Here is a 23,453-nt window from a genome sequence, read left to right as displayed (position 1 = left end):
GTGAGATGGTGCACTGAACTGCTCGGCCATGCCAAGCGTGCAACAAGCAAATGTGCTTGGCTTCAACAGTTATTTTGTGCTGACAGACACCCTTTAAGAAGCTGGGATCACCGTACAAATTGGCTGGAATGGTGTAAAGCAAGTCACAACTGGATAGTGGAAATATGTTCTTGGAGCGATAAAACACATTTTAAAATCTAGTAGTTTTAAAAATCTGGGATTGATGGTTGTCTGGAAACCACAAAATACCATTTCATGCCATCTGTAAAATTTACCGAAATTGGGGAGGAATAATGAATATGTTCTTCAGGGCTTTGGCTCATCCCATTGTATGTAAAATTAATGTCAATTCTACAGAATATCATTGTAGGTCCAACTTTGTAGTAACATTTTGCAGAAGGCCCTTTACTTTTTCCGCATGACTGTGCCCCGTGTACAAAGGGAGGTCCAGAAACACATGTGGGTGTGAAGGAGCTCAAGTGGCCTGCACTGTGCCCTGACTCTCTTTGGGGTGACCTAGAATGCAGATTTGAGCCAGACCTTCTCACCCAACATGTGTCTGAATTCACAAATGCCCTTCTGAATGAATAGACACACATTAGAAAACAGGTTTCATACAAAACAAAATGGTTTTGGAATGAGATGTCCAACAAGATCAAATAGATGTGATAGTCAGGTGTCCATATCCCATAATAATACAGTATATAATGTAATTGATTAGAATGTCTGATCCACTGGGACATTGTAAGCAACTTCAAAGATTCCAGAAGAAAGTAGAAACCATGTGGCTGCTAGAACAAAGGGTACAATAACTGCCTCGCAAGAAAAAATATTAGGCAGAGGCGATAGCTACAATTACGTATTGTGTTGTGTTATTCTACACAATTCTACCCAAAGGCCTGGTTTGTAAGATCAATACCACCAAATATACATGTATGTATTGGTCTCTCAGCTACACCTCAATAGACAGAACAAGGTATGGTATCGAGTTGACCGCATGTTCTAACATTTTCCTTCAGTCAAACCCATCTACAAAAATTCTACAACTAAGAACTAAGTTGTGCCGGTTGAATAAACTCTGTTTTTTCTTTTTGATCATTCTGTCAATGTCACTTTATTTTGGCTATAATTTCTCAAATGGTTTATCTGTCCCTGTGGAAAGGATCCTTCCAAGGAAATTTTCTTTTCCAGCTGTAAAGGTGACTTCTCTTACTGTTGCTGCTGTCTTCTTGAGAACTCTGGTTGGGAATCAGTGGTCCATTTATATTTTCCATAAGCAATTTTATAATGTGGGTAGATGAGTGGTTTCCCCGTTATGGGTTTTCCATCTATCATTTTTATTTTTACTTACATGGATTTGCTGTTGGTAAAAATGATAAAGTAAGCTATACTCACCAACACCTTATCCAGTGCTGGTTCTTTAACCTGCTCCTGGTTTTAGTTGACAAGTTTTAGGTGAAACATCATGACTATAGCGCACATGACCGCTGCAGACAATTACTGGGCTCTGTGGCTAAAACATTATACAAGACGTATTGGGTACCACTATTTCCATTTGTCTTTAAGAAAAATTGGGATTGTCATTCTCATCTATACATTTTTAACCCGTTTGGCTCACTGCAGAAGTAATGAAATTGATTATAATCACCAACCTCTGCAGTCAATAGCTTGACTCGGCGGCTTGTGCTAGCATCACTGCTGAATCAAGAAAAGCCAGGATTGGCGAATATACAGTGGGGAAAATAGGTATTTCATACACTGCCGATTTTGCTAAATTTCCCACCTACAAAGAATTAAGAGATCTGTAATTTCTATCGTAGGTATACTTCAACTGTGAGAGACAGAATCTAAAAAAACAAACAGAAAGTCACGTTGTATTGAAGATGGCTTGTAGTTGGGTCTTCAAGCATGACAATGACCCAAAACATACAGCCAGGACAACTAAGGAGCGGCTCTGTAAGAAGCATTTCAAGGTCCTGGAGTGGCCTAGCCAGTATGGAGGAGTGGGCCAAAATCCCTGCTGCAGTGTGTGCAAACTTGGTCAAGAACTACAGGAAACGTCTGACCTCTGTAAGTGCAAACAAAGGTTTCTGTACCAAATATTAAGTTCTGTTTTTCTATTTTTATCAAATACTTATTTCATGCAGTAAGATGCAAATTAATTATATAAAAATCATACAATGTGATTTTATGGATTACATTTTTAGATTCTGTCTCTCACAGTTGAAGTGTACCTACGATAAATATTACAGACCTCTCCATTCTTTGTAGATGGGAAAACTTGTAAAATCATCAGTTTATCAAATACTTATTTCCCCACTGTAGCTGATTGTATTGTTTTTATCTACAGCAAGCCAATGGGTTAAAAAAAACCTTACATTTTATTACAGTGTATTAGTGAAAATATGTCTAGCAATTTTTCCATTTCCATAGGCAAACCATTTTTCCTTAACCCCTTTCCGACATGTGGCATAATAGTACGCCCATGTCAGATTCCCCGTTTAGTGCAGGCTCCGGCACTGAGCCGGCACCTTTCCAGACACATGACAGCTGATATGTGCCCACAACAGAAATGGGTGGAATTGCGATCCACCTGCAGCTGTTAACTAGTCAAATGCTGCTGTCAATCTCTGACAGCGGCATTTAACTCGCACTTACAGGAAGCGAGTCACTAATCTCGCCCATCAATGACCCCGTCACATGATCGCGGGTCACCAATCGGTTGACATGGCAACCAAAGGTCTGCAGCAGACCTCTATGGTTATCATTGTCAGATTGCTATGAGCACCAGCCACCCCATGGTCAGTGCTCATAGTAAGTGAGCATTTCTGATACACACAGGCGATCTAATCATCACCTGTTTTCTAAGGACATCAGAGTACTGTAGCTTCTAGTCTCCCATGGAGACTATTGAAGCATGCAAAAAGTAAAAAAAAGTTAAAAATATTAAAATAGTAAAAAATATATAAAAGTTCAAATCACCCTCCTTTCGCCCCATTCAAAATATAACAATAAAAAAAATCAAACGTATACATATTTGGTATCACCATGTTCAGAATCGCCAGATCTATCAATATAAAAAGAATTAACCTGATCGCTAAATGGCGTAACAAGAAAGAAATTTAAAACGCCAGAATTACGTTTTTTTTGGTTACCGCGACATTGCAATAAAATGCAATAACGGGCAATCAAAAGATCGTATCTGCACCAAAATGGTATAATTAAAAACCAGCTCGGGCCGCAAAAAATAAGCCCTCATCCAGCCCGAGATCATGAAAAATGGAGATGCTATGGGTCTTGGAAAATGGCGCCATTTTTTTTTTTAGCAAATTTTTTATCATGGACTTCTTCTCAGAACTGGACCCTTTATTTTTATTGAAGGTTACTGTTAACATTGTGTGCTATATTTCTCTCTGAAGTGCCATTTTCACTTAAACAGATTTTTTTTTTGTGGCTGATATGATATACACCTGCAGAAAGAACCAGGCTAGAGACAGCAGACATAAGGAATATTTCTGAAAATATGTCACGTTTCAAGAAGAATAAGCTGCAAATCCTGAGCAATTGTATTAATGATCTTCATCTTCCCATCATTCTTTGTCTTCCATGTAAAGAGGCTAGTAAACGAGCGCCAATCAACTTTTACATAGTCAGTCACTCGTTAGTGGACTGAAATCAGCCTGTTTTTGGTCCTTAATCTGAATACGGTTAATATGAAAGTGGTGAAAGTCACAACCCCTATGGTAGCTGAAGAAGTTGACTGCCGCAGATCCACAATGTGCTTTATCTTACTAAGCATAAACGGACCTGCGGCACGCGTTTAAAATCCGCAGCGTGTCAATTTCTCTTGTGGGTTCGCTGAGTGTTCTGTGCGGATTTTCCCCTTAGACTTACATTGGATGCGTAAAATCTGCGGATAAAAAACGCACATGGTGTTTAGTGCATTTCTGCTGTGGAAACTCATTAATAATGAATGTAATTCACACATGACTGTATCAATAACTTTTCGTCAAATCCCAGGAATTATCAAAAATAAAGCAGCTTTATTTAAAACATGACACACTAAAAAAGACAAAACCACAGTGTTAAAAATGTGACAAAAACACAATGAAAAAAACAAAAACAAACAAATAACCCGGATTTCCATCATGATGCTGCAAAAAATCTGCAACATCAAAAATTCACCCAAAAACTCATTGTGGAAGTGTAGACACATGTGTCTTAGAAAAACTAAAAAGTGAGGTAGAATTCCTTAGGCAGTGAAGATCCCGGTAAAATCCCCTTTCACATTTCTATTCTCCTCTCCTGGTCATGATGGCATTTTTTGTCCGCATGACCGAAAAGGGTGGTTATAAATTGTGTGGGCATGTGATAATCATCAAAATCATCATCAGCCAGATCACCTCTGCTGAGCTGATGGATGGATTGGATAACTGCAAGCAAAATTTCTAATAGGTTGGACTCAACACTTTTGCAATATGTTAGTTTTTCGAGAAAAGCTGTCACTTTTATGAAATGTTCCTAATGGCTCAGCTGGATTTGTGCTCTTGGTGGAAATGTATGAAAACACTTTGTCAAATCTTTGTCTTGATCAGAATTGTAACCTGATTTTGTCTCTCCGTGGAAGTGGAAATTTCCAAGTTTCTACAATGTCTCGTCATCGTTTTTATGGAGAACCAGTTGACAGTTTCCCCTTTTAAACTCTGAAACTGAGCTGTTTTCCATTATGCTCTTTTCATTATCCCAACAATAGTAAAGTAAGGGAGAACAATAACAGGACTCAAAGCTATTGCTGCTGGTTACTGATTGGATCTACAAGGCGGCTGCTTGAGTTTCACATGCAGTAAAAGAAAATGAGGGCAAGTCTATCTTTAGCACAGGGCAGGTGGCAATGCTGTACATGAAGATTTTTGGAAGGAAGTCTGGTAATGTGTCTTTATGTAGAGCCAATGTTACACGATAAGAACAAATCACGTGTTATAAACCATCTGATTTCACTAAGTGGAACATGAAGGCTTTGCATATGGAGGTCTCTACTTAGCAGTAACCCAACCCCCACAGTTTTAAGCGTGCCCTAAAAACTCATTTGTTCAGACTGGCCTACCGCCTCAACGCATTAACCTAATGATCCCTGTGTGGCCCATTCAAAAAAAAAAAAAACATAATCAGCATCCTCGCATCATGTTCTCATACACTTTATGCAGTTAATAGCCCTCTGTGTCTGTACTGCTACATACTTAGGCAGTTAACTGGTTCATGCAGCTTTACATGAACACCCGAGCCTTACACTATGGCTGGTCCGAATAATTAAAGCAATTGTTACCATCCACCTCTCGTGTCTCCCCTTTTCCTCATAGTTTGTAAGCTTGCGAGCAGGGCCCTCATTCCTCCTGGTATCTATTTATGAACTGTGATTTCTGTTATGCTGTAATGTCTATTGTCTGTACAATGAATCAAAACACGTGAGCACTGCTTATAGTGGTGCACAGGTAGGTTCCCAAACCGTGTACATGTGATTATAAAGAACCTGGCACTCAACTTGAGTTTTGAAATTTTTATTCTGTAGTACGATCAAAAAACGTTTCGGCCTGGAATGGCCTTCGTCAGTTACTACAAATTTATAAGCAAAATAAACGATTACAATCGTCTGTAGTTACATCTGTGAGTATACACACTTAAGGTTAAAGTGAAACACCAAAGGGAGCAAAATTACGAGAAAACAAAGTATATACAATGAATCATACGGTCATAATAGATAGCTAGCTGAAAATTTGATACAACTGAGGGAGCCAACAGTACCACCCAGAGCCCCCTAACGTGGGTGAATGGAGTGGAGTGAGCTGAAAAATCAGTGCGTACCGTACAGAGGAGTAACTGAGTGTCCACTCAGTAGATCTGATGGTTTCTATGGTTTATCTACACTCACCGGCCACTTTATTAGGTACACCATGCTAGTAACGGGTTGGACCCCCTTTTGCCTTCAGAACTGCCTCAATTCTTCGTGGCATAGATTCAACAAGGTGCTGGAAGCATTCCTCAGAGATTTTGGTCCATATTGACATGATGGCATCACACAGTTGCCGCAGATTTGTCGGCTGCACATCCCAAAGATGCTCCATACAAGGCAGGATGGATCCATGCTTTCATGTTGTTTACGCCAAATTCTGACCCTACCATCCGAATGTCGCAGCAGAAATCGAGACTCATCAGACCAAGCAACGTTTTTCCAATCTTCTACTGTCCAATTTCGATGAGCTTGTACAAATTGTAGCCTCAGTTTCCTGTTCTTAGCTGAAAGGAGTGGTACCCGGTGTGGTCTTCTGCTGCTGTAGCCCATCTGCCTCAAAGTTCGACGCACTGTGCGTTCAGAGATGCTCTTAGGCCTACCTTGGTTGTAACGGGTGGCGATTTGAGTCACTGTTGCCTTTCTATCAGCTCGAACTAGTCTGCCCATTCTCCTCTGACCTCTGGCATCAACAAGGCATTTCCGCCCACAGAACTGCCGCTCACTGGATTTTTTTTCTTTTTCGGACCATTCTCTGTAAACCCTAGAGATGGTTGTGCGTGAAAATCCCAGTAGATCAGCAGTTTCTGAAATACTCAGACCAGCCCTTCTGGCACCAACAACCATGCCACGTTCAAAGGCACTCAAATCACCTTTCTTCCCCATACTGATGCTCGGTTTGAACTGCAGGAGATTGTCTTGACCATGTCTACATGCCTAAATGCACTGAGTTGCCGCCATGTGATTGGCTGATTAGAAATTAAGTGTTAACAAGAAGTTGGACAGGTGTACCTAATAAAGTGGCCAGTGAGTGTATGTTGTGGAGAAAAAAAAGGGTCACTATATTGAAAAGTAAAACATAGCAATAGTGGTGCACTTGTGCACATAGTGTATAGTTGCCTAGGAAATGTGCGGTACGTGAATTATGCTTTAAGGAGCAGGCATAGAGCACGGCTGTGTGTTGTGAATGAGATAGATTGTACTGGTAAGGATGAGAGCCCGGTTTGGCGTATTGATGGCTGAAGGTGGTGGGGGTAGGTTACCTGATGTGGTGCGGGTCCTGACGCGGTGTCCACCGCTGTCGGCGAGATGCCCGAATGTGAAAATACCCGTGCGGCGTTCCTTTAGTGTGAGACGGCCGGGCCGGAAATGACGTACCGGAAGTGGCCGTGTATCGCAGTCATGACTGACAGGGTTGTGTCGGCCAATCAGTGGACGCTGTCGTTAAGGAGGCGGGACAACTAGATTTATGTACCGTTGCTTAGATACCGCTAAGGAAGCGCTAAAGAGTTGTGGTAAAGAACGTAAGCCATTGACCGCGCTGGTGAAGGAGGAGGGTGATACGTGCTCAATCCACTGTGCCCCGCAGAGAGAGGGAAGGGTCCCGGAGTTTCAATATAGTCGGCTCTAGGGAGACAGATAGACATTGTTAGGGATGCTGAAATAAAATAACATAATACAGATTATTTTATAGTAACAATAAGATACACATGGTCAGTAAGATACATATGGTCAGTAAATGTGTAAACAAAGGGGGTTTGTAACCTGTGACAGAAAAAATATCAAACCTTATATGAAAGTGAGGTCATAATCTCTATTGAGACCTCTGGGATGTAGGGTGTCCAGGGTATGGATCCAAAAGGATTCCCTCTGTTTGAGGGAGGCCAGTCTGTCACCTCCGCGTCTGGGTATTGGGATCTGTTCAATTACTTGAAACATTAATTGTGAGATGTTATGACCTTTAGATATAAAGTGATGTGGGATAGGTAGAAGTTTGTTCCCACACCTGATCGTAGATTTATGTTTAGAGATACGCTCCCGGATAGACCGGGTCGTCTCTCCCACATATAGCATACCGCATGGACATTTAATGACGTATATTACGTATGATGATTCACAGGTAAAATAGCCCTTAATTGGGAAAGACCTCCCAGAATGTGGATGGTGGAGAGCATTTCCCCTTAAGACGTTGCTGCACTGAGCGCAGTGGAGACATGGGAAGGTCCCTGCTCTGGGGTTTTGCAGGAACCTCTGTGTGGGTAGTCTTCTGTCAGATCCTAGATCGGCTCTAACCAATGAATCTCTAAGACTGCGGGGTCTCCTGAAACAAGGGAGGAATGGTTCCCTAAATTCAGGGATATTGGGATGGGCAGTTTTGAGCAAATGCCAATGTTGGCGTATGTTTCTATGAAGTAAGTAAGCGAATGGGTGAAAGGTATGAACGAAAGGAATGCGATTTTGGTTTTGTAGTTTTGGACTAATGTGGTGGTTGATTGATTGGGATTCTCGAAGGATTGAGTCTGGGTAGCCCCTTGCTTGAAATTTAGGCTTCATTTCAGATACTCTTCGTGTTCGTAGCTCAGTGTCCGAGACTATGCGGGTAACCCACTGAATCTGGGATTTGGGAATTGCCTTCTTGGTGGCTTGGGGGTGCGAGCTTTGGTAATGTAATAGACTGTTGGCTCCCTCAGTTGTATCAAATTTTCAGCTAGCTATCTATTATGACCGTATGATTCATTGTATATACTTTGTTTTCTCGTAATTTTGCTCCCTTTTGTTTCACTTTAACCTTAAGTGTGTATACTCACAGATGTAACTACAGACGATTGTAATCGTTTATTTTGCTTATAAATTTGTAGTAACTGACGAAGGCCATTCCAGGCCGAAACGTTTTTTGATCGTACTACAGAATAAAAATTTAAAAACTCAAGTTGAGTGCCAGGTTCTTTATAATCTATTGTCTGTACAAGTCCCCTCTATAATTTGTAAAGCGCTGCGGAATATGTTGGCGCTATATAAATAAAATTATTATTATTATTATTATTATTAGCTACTCATTTGCCAATTGTGGTTTCTTACTAAACTGAATTGCAGCATAGATAGTTTGCACTCATTAGCACTCATATATTTAAGAATTCCTCAAACATCGTCATATTTGTATAATTCAAAGTTTCTGGCTGCAAATTCTGTTGCACGAATTTGTAATGAAAGAGTTTTGTTCATCCATAAAAAGGCAGAAAAAAATAGTTTATGGACTCCGTAAAAGGGGTTATCCATGACTAGTTTATTTTATTTCTCATAGGATTAGAACTGACCGGCAGGTAGTTGGTAACTACCTGCCTGTTCTGCCCGGCACCATATCAAAATGGTCACGGACCTCTCCTGCAGTCAATTCTGCTGCTTCGTTTGACCTCACGTCAACAGAGCTGCTTTTCCTCTTCCCGGGTGCTGTGTTGATGGGAGGTGACTACCGGCGTCATGCTGATTGAAAGCCAGCATTCTGCAGTTAGGCAACGGAGAGCTGATTGTCAATCAGCATGACATCAGCAGTAACACACCATGGACAAGGGAGAGCAGAAGAGAAGCAGCTGCTCTGTCCACAAGATGCCACCTGAAGCCGCATAATTGCTGTTAGGAGCAGTTGGTGACCATTCTGAGCCCCCAGAGATCGGCATCGGGCAGAACAGGCAGGTAGTATTTTTATTTTGTGTCCTTTCCTTTAATAAATGTACATTGTTTAACGGCATAGCTAATTAACATTGTGTCACGGATGTGTCAGAGGCTGTAGACCATTGCACTGCATCTGTCTGCAGAAGGTCTCAGCAGTATGCTTTGCAGACTTCTGCCTGGTCCTTCTGAAGCTAGGACCCAGAGGCCACCTCTCCTGGCTCTAATGGTCACACCTGGATCTGGGTGTTTATAACTCCCAACTTGAGGTTGGGCGTTGCGGGTGATATTTTCTATTAACACTTCTCTGTTGAGGCTTAGAGCTGTTGCAGTCTGCTAGCGTCCTCTTTGGAATTTGGAGGGCGTCTGTGTTTCTCTCTGAGTCTACTTAAGTGTCTCCCTTGTTTTGTTTATCCTATCTGTCTTTAGCGGTAGCTAGGATTGACTAGCACTCTTCCTGTCCTTTCCGGAGCATGGCTTATCGCCAGGGCCAGGCAGGAATTAGGTATCCGGCTCGCGCTAGGTGTTGAACCTATATAGGGACGATAGGGTGATGCTAGATCTGTCAAGGGGTCTCCACTCACCCCTTCCCTAGTATTTGGTTCCCTTTCCCTTATCACTTCATGTTGCAATTAGTCTTTCTTCACTGTGCGTGACGCATTGTTATTTTTTTTATCCCACAAGGAGACTATCAATAAATTATTGCCAGGTTTGTCCTAACATGGATTGTCTGTCATAATCTCACAAACACAATTGTTGAGTAGTTTTAAGAGTTTTTTGAAAAAAAAATGTTTGTTTTTTTTTAAGAAGTTAATTTTTGAGTGGATTCGCTTAAAAAAAGTCTTAAAAATCAGTTAAAAAATGCTTGAAAGACTGTTCTTATTCATTGCTATTGTAAACCATATGTTCAGAGTTTTGAGAATTTTTTTCCACTTCACTTCAGGTTTTGAAAGATATTTGGTGACATAAAAGACATGTCACTTCTTTGAAGGTGCTCATAATGGAAATCTCAAATCTTCAAAACTGCTTCAAGGTGAGATTCTTGAAGGTGGTTTCCAGTTGAAAAACTTTTCATTTTTGGCTACCTTAAGGGTATGTGTCCACATTCAGGATGGCCGGCGGTTTGGACGGAGCGGCAAACCCGCTCCGCCCCTTCTATGACGCGATGATGCTGGATGTGTTCATTGCACACATCGGGAATCATCGCACCCCACACATAGGGCCCTGTGTTTTACCTTGCGGCGGCGCAGCGGCGCCGCAAGGTAAACGGACATGCTGCGATCTAAAAAGACGCGCCACATGTCCGGAATCGCAGGGCCGCCGGGTGCGTGTTACCACGCATAGTGGAGACGGGATTTGATAAAATCTCCTCCACTATGCTGTAACATCTGGACGCTGCGTGTTTGACGCTGCGGCTCTGCGCAGCGTCAAACACGCAGCGTTTCCTGAATGTGGAAACATACCCTTAAAAACTCCATCTGCACATAGCCTTATAAAAAGCAATTACCATTAAACGTGTTTTCATACTTTAAATGATAAATCAGCGTGTGCACAACCTATAGAGTGGTGCAAGGGTAGGTTCCCAAACCTTCTGACCAAGTAATAACAAAACCCAGCACTCAACTTTGTTGTAAGAAGAAAAAAACGGATGATTTATTATATCCCAATGCAAACGTTTCGGTCATACATAAGACCTTCGTCAGTAGCTGAAAAGTATATACATCAAAATAATACATAAATTCAGGATATTACACAATCATAGATAATAAATAAAGTATATACACAACATAAACATGTACAGCCGTACATGTGCATGGCAAACAGAGAGTTTTCTGAGATGCGTATGTGGTAATGGAGAGTTACACTGTGCCACTGTGGATCTGTAACTCTCCATTACCACATACGCATCTCAGAAAACTCTCTGTTTGCCATGCACATGTACGGCTGTACATGTTTATGTTGTGTATATACTTTATTTATTATCTATGATTGTGTAATATCCTGAATTTATGTATTATTTTGATGTATATACTTTTCAGCTACTGACGAAGGTCTTATGTATGACCGAAACGTTTGCATTGGGATATAATAAATCATCCGTTTTTTTCTTCTTACAACAAAGTTGAGTGCTGGGTTTTGTTATTACTTATTCATACTTTAAATGGCACCAATTTGTTTGATTCCAGCGCTCTATAAAGTCTAATTCTAATACATTCTCATATTTGACTTAATAACTAACTTAACTTAAAAGTGGGAACATAAATACTATCATATTGTACCATCATGCAGAAACATTTTTACATTTACATGCGCTGATTTCACAGTGGTAAACAAGTGCAATCTACTAATCTGAAGTCATTCAGCGTTTGTTTATCGGCCTCTTTACACTGACAAAGAATGGACAGAACAAACAAACTAATACAGTATTATGTTATGGGCAGCATATCTCCTGTTTACAACGGCGATGTGCTGCTGAGAACAATGATTTTTGTTTTAGGATAAATAATCCATTCATCTGATAAATGAGCAGCATTCTGCTCTTTCATTGGTTGATTGCTGACATCTTTGCACCTCTCGTCTGCACTGCTGATATTTATAAATGGGGATGCTACACACACGTGTATATACATTATATATATATATATACATATATATATATGTATATATACACATATATATATATATATATACACAGAGCACATACACAAATGTATACACAGAGCTCATAAACACATATATATACACAGAGCACATACATACACACACATATGTATAAACAGATAACATACACACGTGTATAAGCACAGCACATACAGGTATACACAGAGCACTTAAACACACATCTACACAAAGCACACAAACACACACACACATGTATATACAGAGTACATACACAAAATAATACAAAGAGCACATACATAGGTACAATGACGAGCAAAGGGTAACAATGTTTTAAACTTTTGACTTTAAGGCTCCCTATCTCACAATCAACTACAGCGTCAAGCATGAGACTACCATCATTTTAAATTTGACTCGCAACTATTATATGATTAAGTAAGCAGATTCTTGTCATGTCACTGCATTGTTATCCTTTTGCTCTTCAGTGTACACACACAAGTATACACAGAGCACACACACATGTATACATAGGGTATATACACGCACACATGTATACACATATATACACTTACTGTAGAGGACTTACCAGCCTGTCTCCTGATGTTGAGTTCTTCTAGACACCTGTAGGGTACAGGACCTTTGATCACTTAATAGTCACATGACCCTAATGTTATCCAAGGTCCTACCACATTTCTAAAATAAAAAAAGTGCACTGATAATGCAGGACTGCTATTATCAGTGCAGTTTCAACTTGTAATCGTTGGGGGCCCTTATGAGGATGGAGCTAATGGCAATTCCCCAGTCTTTCCACCATAACGACAGCCATGTCTATAAGGGTATAACTATAGTATTGTCACGAGTTTACCTTGAAAGAGAGGTGCCAGAAGACCGCAGCGTCTGATTTCCCGCACTCCTGCACTGATTAGAAGCACCTCAGCATCATATTAAACTGTACAAGTTTATCCTAGTATTGCAGGGGTTAAACTGTTCAGTTGAGAGCTCTTAGGGCTTATCTTTATAAGATACTTATTATTTAATTTTACTTTATCTAAAGTCTGTTGCTTGGTTATTCGGTTGTGTGCAAACCCTCATGCTCTATTTGTTTTTTTCCTTCCTTCATTCCCTGGTTTTACACTCTATTGTTTGTGAGTGTATATTTATGTGACTGGTATTTTCCTGTATAACTATGTATTCCCTTGTTAGTTTGGTTTGTGTATCTACATACACTACTACTCTTCAATTCCCTGAGTGGGGGAGGGAACAGATTTAGGGCGGATTCAGGAGCTCAGCAAGGTACGTGGCCCCGGCATCTTCACCATTAGAAGTAATGCAGGGAGTAGGGATAGCAAGGGCGCCATTGGCTTTAGGGACAGGAAAGGAGAAACAGGCCCTGTGTTATCCGACAAAAGAGTCTTGACAAGTTGGTTTAAGTTGCATGTGGGGTGTCAAGCCCAAAAAGTCTTTTCGGCTCTTTTTTTCAAAGACAAGAACCCATGATAGACGTGGGTTCTGTTGGAGATTTTGCATTGTGGCCCACAAACTTAAAGTTTCACAGCTGCTCCTCCAGTTAGAGAAATCTAATATTCCATTGAAACTTGGGACTTAGTTCTGTAGATGGTAAGGTGATTCTGTCTGGAACCTGCCTGGAAAGCACTAAAAAATGTTAAAAAGCATGAACATATGCACATCAATGTCAGTGACTTGTTGTGCATATGTTCTGTCTTCTGTAACTTCTTTTAATCGCTTCACGCTTTGAAAGGCCGCCACTATGTTGAATATGGAATTTGAGAAAAACTGTCCTGTGGCAAAGCTTCTGCAAACGACATCCAATCGGACGTCAGAGAATGCGATTCAGGGAAAACATTGTCGGCTTTTTCTTGAAACGCCAGTGCAGCGCCCCAGAGTCCTGGTCGTTGCAGTACTGATGCTCCGCCGCTAAAGGGGGCTATGGTACGTCTGATGGCACTGAAGGAGTTCACCTGACCAGGTATCACAGACACCAATACACTTCACAGTCTGGCCTCCAGGGGGAGCTAAGGGTGCTATGTATTAGGCCACTCCTCACAATCTGGTAAAACTGGGGGTTAGATAGGAAGTTAGTCAGAAGCTGACTGGGTTGGAACCAGGCAACATCCTGTGGCAGAGGGTGTTGCAGGGGAAGATTCAGGGGGGTCCCTGTCAGGGGTGGGATCCTGACAGAGGCCTAGCGAACAGAAAGAATGTTACGGGACCGCGCCTGCACTTCATCGCGGCGGTACCCCAAGAAAGGACAAGAAGCGAGGTTTATTGTGCTGAGTGAGAAACGAGATCAACGCAACAAGGAGAAACACCAGTAGGAGTCGTGCTGTAATTCGAGGCAACATCCTACTGAGGCGCGTAGCTGGTGGCCGGAACGCCGAGGAAGTATTGAGCTCCAGGCCTTACTTCAAACCTACGGCAGGACAGTCAGTTATAGGCGGGCTGTCTCACCCAACATCACCTAAGCAGACACAGGGGGCAACATCTGGAGAGGGGCGACTCTAGGGTCCCGGAAGACCTCCGAGCCTACCCGTCATACGGGTGCGTCCTAGCCATATCATCTGGGGGACAAAACAGCACATCATAATCAATTTGTGAGGGAACTTCAGAAACAGACACAACAGTTGTGAGGACTATCCCGTAAGCACAGCAGGGAAGGACTACAACACACAAGCGCTAGAAGGTAGGCACAGATTTCCACCTGCAAAGGGAACTCTGGAGGTGCCATCGGACCAGCTGGACTCACGCAGCCCGGTTAACCGTATTTCGGACTGAGGATCCGGAAGCCTTCAGTAAAGAGGTAAAGAGACTGCAACCTGGTGTCCTTGTTATTTACTGCGACCGACACCACACCACAACAGCATCACATTCTCAACTTTCACTGGACGCCCCTCAGCAGGGCCACGGACCGGGCCTAGCCACCGTGACAACCCCAGAACTGAGACACAGAGGCCCGGTACCGGGTGCCCCTCGGCCCTGCGGCAGTGGGGGCGCTCCACCTTCTGCTTCAAAAAAGATGCGGGGATGCCAACATCTTAAACACGCTGTTGTGCTGTAAGAATCAGGCTGCACTCAGATGTCACCCGAGTGCAGTCCTATTTAAGTGTGACGATACAAAGAGGGAAAACGGAGAGTGGACCCTCTAGACCGCGACGACGAACCCCTCACGGACGAGCTGACCAGATAGACCGCCCCCTATACAGGGAGAGTTAGGGGCAGGCCCGTGAGGGACTATCGCCACGGAAGCTGGAGGACCAGGATGGGAGAAGAACAAGAAGAGGCAGAGATAGTAGGACCACAGGATAGGTGAGTACTGCAGAGAAACAGGACTGATGGGTAAACTGCAGCAGTACAGGGACTGGCAGAAGAACTGAGGAAATGCAGAGGCTAGCAGGATACAGGAAAGACAGGATAAACCCAAAGTCAGAGGGAAAACGAACTTCACAGAGACTAAGAGCGGTCAGGAACACCTGAAGGAACAAATGATAACCAGGCACAGAGGGACGACAGGAAGCAGTTTAAATACCTAAAGGCAGGGTAGCACTTCCGGGTAACAGACCTCCAGAACCATAGAGAGGACAATAAGGAGGACCGACTTCCAGGTACTAGTCCTCCAGGACCATAGAGGAGATGAAGAGGAGTGCCGACAGAAGATCAGAAGTGCACACGCGCAGCACTGAACCTGGTATGCGCGCGCGCACGAGAAGCAGAGGCCGGGAGCGAGCGAGGAGGCGGCAGCAGCGGTATGATACACGCCATGTGCACATTCTCTAAATGTTCCAGCCATGAGAGTCTCATTAATCATCTCCATCAACCTAATTAATTATTTTATTTTCATTTTCCAATTTGGACCTTTCAGTTCCTTGCTATCTTTTTCACACAAAAATCAGACCAAAAACATTACAGTAAAGTATCCTAGAATACTTCCAGATCAATAGGTTATTTTTTTTTTAACTAACTATAAAAAATACTCGTCCTTTTCTGAAGAGTCCACGTTATCTTGTAGAGAAAGAATGAAGATGTTGCGCAGCCAAGATGTCATCTTTGACAAACAAGTTCTTACCCTGGCTGTAAACTGCAATAAAACTCATTTGTGTTCAGGACTTGAGGTTATGAGATAAATGTAAGACAGATGTGTTGCCTGGTGATCAAACCATGGATGGATAACTATTGTAGTTAAATCATTTTGCTCTGCCAGCCCATTAGCAGAACATGATTCCAGTCAATACATGTCGCTCTACTCTCCCAGGGAAAATAGAAATGAACAGAAAATCCTTTTTTTCAAATAGATGAAATGGCTTCCTGACAAGGGTGCGGTGCCGCTCCTTCCACAGGGGAACAAAGATGGATTAAAGGAAGACTTATCCTTAAATAGAGGACACAGAGGAGCTGGGCATTCTACAGACAGCTTCTTAGGAACGTGCTTGGTTCTGAAGCCTTCAGACCTGCCTAAGCAAGTATGTTAATTTTATTATATGTGCTTGATCTGGTTTCACCAAAGTTAAAAAGGTTTAGTCTACACGTGATATAAGTTGATATATAATTGTATATATGGTATTTTTACAATGCATCAATGCAAGAAAAGGATTTCCATTGGTTGACAGAATCCAGCTTTGTCCAAGGTGACATCTTTGAACAATTTTTTTTGTTTGGAGGGTCCCCAAAAATATGGTTACAGTCTACCCAGCTGATGTTCAACTACATTCTATGGGGAAACTTGGAAACAAGTGTTCAATTCCCTGCCGGGCCATCACAACAATGCACATTGACATGAATGCATATAACATATGGAGGTGGCTGAGGTTTCAGACAGAGAGGGTCTTTGTAGCTGCCCCTCACTATGTTTTTTTTTTCTTGCACATGAAAAAAAGGGATCACTCTTCATCAGTCGCTAGATCAGATTTTCATCACTGTTTGGTCATTGTGTTCCTTTATATCATCTATGATTTTCTCATATTTAAGAAAAAGTAATACAATTGCACAGCTTCTTCTATCCAGGACTGACTTGAGGCTGAATTTTGTCTATTGCAAAATTGTCCCTGCTCCTGCCCCATAGGGTTTTTTTACTCATTTTTTCCAGGAAACCTGCTTGGCAGGAAACTATTTTTTAAAACCTAAGAAAATTAATTTAGGCTTCCTTCTTTTTCAAAAGTTCATATAAAATGAAAAACACCTGTAAACAAATCCTATTTGACAGGCATTGCCCCTATATGTGCCACTTTTCTTAGGGGGTATTTCCATCTCCAAGAGCCTATCTCAATATGTAGCAGGTGTAATAAAAAAAAATTAGCAAATAACTAATTAGAAATGCAGTATAGTTCTCCTGATAACCTATGTCTCTTACCTCATGTGCTGGGCATTGCTGTAGATTAGATATCCATGGTCATGACCGCTAGCAACTAACTGTCACTGTATGAATCGTCGTAACCATGGATACCTAAGCTACTGAAATGCCCTGCAAATGGGGTAAGCAACATAGCAAATCAGAAGAACTATACTACTTTTCTAATTGGAGATATTTGTTAATAATATTATTATTACACATGCTACATATTGGGATAGGACATCAATTCAGAACCAAACAAGGAGTGTATATAAAATCAATAAAGTTTATTCACAAAAATACACATAAAAAACTGTTCAAGTATATACTGGATGCCTCATGCCAAATTAGAAGACCAACAGATATAGACACACAAAATCCCTTAATACCCAAGTAGTGAACATTACATGGTAGGGCCATATGTTCATTGTAAAAAACAACCATAACTCATGGATATACCTATGTTTCACCATATAAGGTAAAATTACCAAAAATTCACGCAGGCGCTGGGCCTCTCTGACCTTTCCCGGCACCTGCGCACTGCAGTATTTGCTCTGCCCTCAACAGGACAGACAAAGTACGCCTGCACCGGAGCCGTTGCAGGAAGCAAAGAAGAGGACGTCATCGTAAGAAGATGGGAGGCGACGGACCCGGACCGCAACGCCCATCGGACCGGACCGCACCAGACCGCCCTTGGATGAGTATAATCTAACTTGGTTTTCTTATCTTTCAGGTTACATCGGGTTACATAGAATGCTGTAGATAAGACCCTGATGGCGGTGGCCTTAGCTTATAGGCTTAAAGTGGGGTGACAGATTCCCTTCAAGCCCCCACTGATGTTCTGGCAGTGTTTTATTAACCCCTTTCTGACCTCGGACGGGATAGTACGTCCGAGGTCAGATCCCCCTCTTTGATGCAGGGCTTCGGCGGTGAGCCCGCATCAAAGCCGGGACATGTCAGCTGTTTTGAACAGCTGACATGTGCCCGCAATAGCGGCGGGTGAGATCGCGATTCACCCGCCGCTATTAACTAGTTAAATGCCACTGTCAAACGCTGACAGCGGCATTTAACCGGCGCTTCCGGCCGGGCGGCCAGATATGAACGCATCGCTGACCCCTGTCACATGATCGGGGGTCAGCGATGCTTCTGCAGAGTAACCATAGAGGTCCTTGAGACCTTAATGGTTACTGATCGCTGGTAGCTGTGAGCGCCACCCTGTGGTCGGCGCTCACAGCACACCTGCATTTCTGCTGCATAGCAGCGATCTGATGATCGCTGCTATGAAGCAGAGCCGATCGCGTTGTGCCAGGCCTCCTATGGAGGCTATTGAAGCATGGCAAAAGTAAAAAAAAAAGTAAAAAAAATGTGAAAAAAAATAAAAAAATATAAAAGTTTAAATCACCCCCCTTTCGCCCCATTCAAAATAAATCAATAAAAAAAAATCAAACCTACACATATTTGGTATCGCTGCGTTCAGAATCGCCCGATCTATCAATAAAAAAAAGCATTAACCTGATCGCTAAACAGCGTAGCGAGAAAAAAATTCGAAACGCCAGGATTACGTTTTTTTGGTCGCCGCGACATTGCATTAAAATGCAATAACGGGCGATCAAAAGAACGTATCTGCAGCAAAATGGTATCATTAAAAACGCCAGCTCGGCACGCAAAAAATAAGCCCTCACCCAACCCCAGATCATGAAAAATGGAGACGCTACGGGTATCGAAAAATGGCGCAATTTTTTTTTTATTTTTTTTTAGCAAAGTTTGGATTTTTTTTCACCACTTAGATAAAAAATAACCTAGTCATGTTAGGTGTCTATGAACTAGTAATGACCTGGAGAATCATAATGGCAGGTCAGTTTTAGCATTTAGTGAACCTAGTAAAAAAGCCAATCAAAAAACTAGTGTGGGATTGCACTTTTTTTGCAATTTCACCGCACTTGGAATTTTTTTCCCATTTTCTAGTACACGACATGGTAAAACCAATTATGTAATTCAAAAGTACAACTCGTCCCGCAAAAAATAAGCCCTCACATGGCCATATTGACGGAAAAATAAAAAAGGTTATGGCTCTGGGAAGGAGGGGAGCGAAAAACGAACACGGAAAAACGGAAAATCCCAAGGTCATGAAGGGGTTAACCTGGTTTTTAATTTGCATCCAGTGCCTCCTATGTAATACTGACCGCACGGGGAAACTATGCAATAAAGAACATTAGTGTCATCACACAAAATATAGTCACAGATATAGTTTACTGTCAGAGCGAGTCTGTGTTCTGACAGATTTTGTGCTCTGTCGTGCATCCTTTTCAGGCGTATATGCCTACGGGAGGTGGACACTGAGAATGCACCTGAGTGTCCGCCTCCAGTAGGCGTTTACGCCCAAAGATGATGCACAACAGAGTATACTTTCGCTCTGCCGGCAGCATTACAGCCTATGGCTCTGTTGGCGCATACGACACAATCTCATGTTGTGGGAGTGGGCGAACAGTGACGGGACCCACAAAAATTAGAAAAAGCGCAATGTGAAAGCGTTTTGTTAAAATTTTTGAAATTTTCCGGAAAGGTCTTATTTTTCTGTTATTTGAGCTTTATTTTGGGGTGTAGTTTTGGATGTTTTTTGACATTGATTAAGCAATTAATGAAATTCTAAAGTTTATTCAAGTAAACTTGCTGACGAAGTGTTTTTTTTTAGCCTTCCTTTTGACTTCTATTGCTTCTATTCAAAGTGGGAAACGACGGAACTGCTTGGCTTTTTTGGAGACTTGAAGTGGTTAAAAGATGCTCAAAAGCCAGAGCATATAAACAGTAAGTCATTTTTACATAGAATTGAATAGGAAGATCCATTTTGGTAAAAGCTTTTTCCTCTAGTCATAATTTCTTTCTATAAACCTATCTTTAATAATCACTGCTTGATCTATAAAATCTTTAATCGTACAATGACATTTTAACCTCTTAAATTGCTTTCGTGGTTTGTTGGTAATCCAGGACTGATAATGGCAGCTGGTACTTTCAAATAAACATTCTAAATCTTGTATAATGGATCTAGGTCACGCTGGTCCTTCCATCTACTCAGCCTCAGACAGGCCGCCTGGCTGCATCACTCACAGGCGGTGTTGGCCTGGGATGCCTCTGGCCCACATTAGAGCTACTCGGAAAAGATACTAGAATAGCAGATCTGCAGAACAGAACCCTGACCATCCTTGATTCAGCTGTACGTGCCTCCCCAATAACCTTGTAAATAGCAGCTCTTAGGATATGCTGGAGGTTGTAGATGGAGATGGTTACAGGTGTTTTGCATACCGGGTGCTTTGTAAAAGTCCTAATTATTTAGTTCTGTTGATGCTCGGTGTTTGAAAGTGTCGTGGTCTGTGGAGAATTTGGTGCAGTCATTGGGCGACACTTTATTTAGTTTACCTATACATGGAACAATATATTATACTAGATGGTGGCCCGATTCTAACGCATCGGGTAGTCTAGAATATGTATGTAGTTTATTTATGAAGATTTAAGAATAATGCAATGAATACGCAGGATTTTCCGGGTAAAATATATACATTATCATTAAATGTCATTGCTCATAGAACTTAACTGAACGAAATTATTAAACAGATCATCAAAATATATAAACCATTACATGAATATCTAACTGTTTTTAAATAAATCATCGGACGAAAGAAGGACATCGAAACTATAATATATTTGTGCGTGGCACTGTGACTGACAGAACTTGTTCAGTAAACGTGACTGAACTACGTGGCACTGTGACTGACAGAACTTGTTCAGTAAATGTGACTGAACTACGTGGCACTGTGACTGACAGAACTTATTCAGGTAAACGTGACTGAACTACGTGGCACTGTGACTGACAGAACTTGTTCAGTAAATGTGACTGAACTACGTGGCACTGTGACTGACAGAACTTGTTCAGTAAACGTGACTGAACTATGTGGCACTGTGACTGACAGAACTTGTTCAGTAAACGTGACTGAACTACGTGACACTGTGACTGACAGAACTTATTCAGGTAAACGTGACTGAACTACGTGGCACTGTGACTGACAGAACCCGTTCAGTAAACGTGACTGAACTACGTGGCACTGTGACAGACAGAACTACGCCTGTCACTGATTGGTCGCACCAGCCGCCCGCGACCAATCAGCGACGCGGGATTTCCGTTACAGACAAACAGACAAAATTAGACAATTATATAGTAGATGTGCTTTTGACCTGTGATATTGAACTGTGATATTGAAACTTGCGGGTAGATGTTCACCACACCAATACATGAATAATGGCAGCTAACACCTTGTCTGTCTCCAGCCCTGGAGTATAGATTCCTTGGAATACGAAAGACTAACAGAACAATAAATACAGATTATGTAAAGGAAGTGTTATGGTCTGACTAATGACATCATTTATATTAGAATGAGGACTGACTGGCCACTGTAATCCTACCAGACTGTCAACTGACCGCTCATTATGATCACACCAGAGTGGGGACTGACCAGCCACTGTGATCTCAGCATACTGGGGACTGACCATCCACTGTGATCATACTAGACTGGGGACTGACCGGCAACCTTCGTCACTCCAGACTGGGGACTGACTGGCTACTGTGATAACACCAGAATGAGGACTGACCTGTCACTGGGATGACACCAGACTGGGGGCTGGCCAGCCATTGTGATTAAAGCAGACTGTATATTGACCAGTACATGTGATTACACCAGACTGTAGACTTATCGGTCACTGTGATCACACCAGACTGTGGACTGACCTACCTCTGTGATTACACCAGACTGAAAACTGATCAGCACGTGTGATCACACCAGATGTGGGACTGACAAGACACTATGATCACAACAAGCTGTGGCCTGACTGGCCACTGTGATTACACCAGACTGTGGAATGACCAGGCACTATAACTACACCAGACTGTAGACTGACCGGCCACTATAATCACACCAGAATGGGGAAGGACCAGCAACTGTGATCACACCAGACTAGGGGCTGACAGGCTACTGTGATTACACCAGACTGTAGATTGACCAGTACCTGTGATTACACCAGAATGTAGACTGATCGGCCACTGTGATCACATTAGACTGTGGACTAATCTGGCACTGTGATCACACCAGAATGTGGACTGACCAACCACTGTGCTTACACCAGACTGTGAACTAACCAGCACCTGCGATCACATTAGACAGTGCACTGACTCACCACTGTGGTCACATCAGACAGTGGACAAAGCGACCACTGTAAATACACAAGGCTGTGGACTGACCGGCCACTGTGAGCTACCAGAGTGCAGCAGACACATGCGCTGTTGACATGATGTTACCAGGATTGCCAACCATCCAGAAACTCCTGTACAGTCTGTAATAATTGGGCACTTTTTTCCTCTGTCTGTAAAAAATTACGCAACCATAATTTTTTTGAAACTACAGAAGCCTATTCAGATTTCTTAGAAAACAGGAAAAACATATCTCTACAGTCCTCTATCTAGCAGTCTGTGAAAAACAGTCGGCACTCAGATTTTATCACAGACCTACTTTCATTGCAGATTTTGATCCAACCCATAGATTAATACTGGACATGCCTCCATGATCTTGCATGGACCTCTCAGTGAAACAAGAAGGTTTTCTCAAAAATCACCAAATGTCATGGCGGAGTCTGTGGATATGTGTACATATTCTTGCACTCATCCTTATACTCATCCTTGTAACTCCATTGGTAGCTGTGATCAGCGCAGGGTGGCTAGGGTCAGTATAGATGCACATTTGTTATCCCATAGTCATACCGTGACATTATTACTGGCCAAACTTTTCCCTACACTCCAGTATGGATCTGGTTACTGCTCTAATGAGGCAAACGCAGGGTTTGTCTCTACACATGGTTGAATTAAAGGGAACGGTTCAGCAGTGAACTCAATCCACCACACTGGATCAATCTGCTCTGGAACCCAAATTGCCTCTTCCGGAGAGATTTTCAGGGGAGCGCAGATGGTTTATTACTTTCAGAGAGGTGTGTAAGTTGTAT

The 23,453-nt window shown here is 42.2% G+C and overlaps 1 long non-coding RNA gene across 1 annotated transcript in view; it reads right to left on the bottom strand.

The window, feature by feature from the left end:
* Window positions 1-2,766: 2,766 nt before the first annotated feature.
* The window catches only part of LOC143785724 (uncharacterized), a 34,866-nt gene continuing 14,179 nt past the window's right edge, over window positions 2,767-23,453 (bottom strand). The window contains exon 3 of the long non-coding RNA XR_013218063.1: window positions 2,767-3,910. This is a non-coding gene — a long non-coding RNA (uncharacterized LOC143785724). The remainder of the gene's footprint in view (window positions 3,911-23,453) is intronic.

This window comes from Ranitomeya variabilis, chromosome 7, assembly GCF_051348905.1.
Source record: "Ranitomeya variabilis isolate aRanVar5 chromosome 7, aRanVar5.hap1, whole genome shotgun sequence".
NCBI lineage: Eukaryota > Metazoa > Chordata > Amphibia > Anura > Dendrobatidae > Ranitomeya > Ranitomeya variabilis.
Note: the sequence above shows the minus strand (reverse complement) of the source record. Positions and strands in the feature narration are given on the sequence as shown.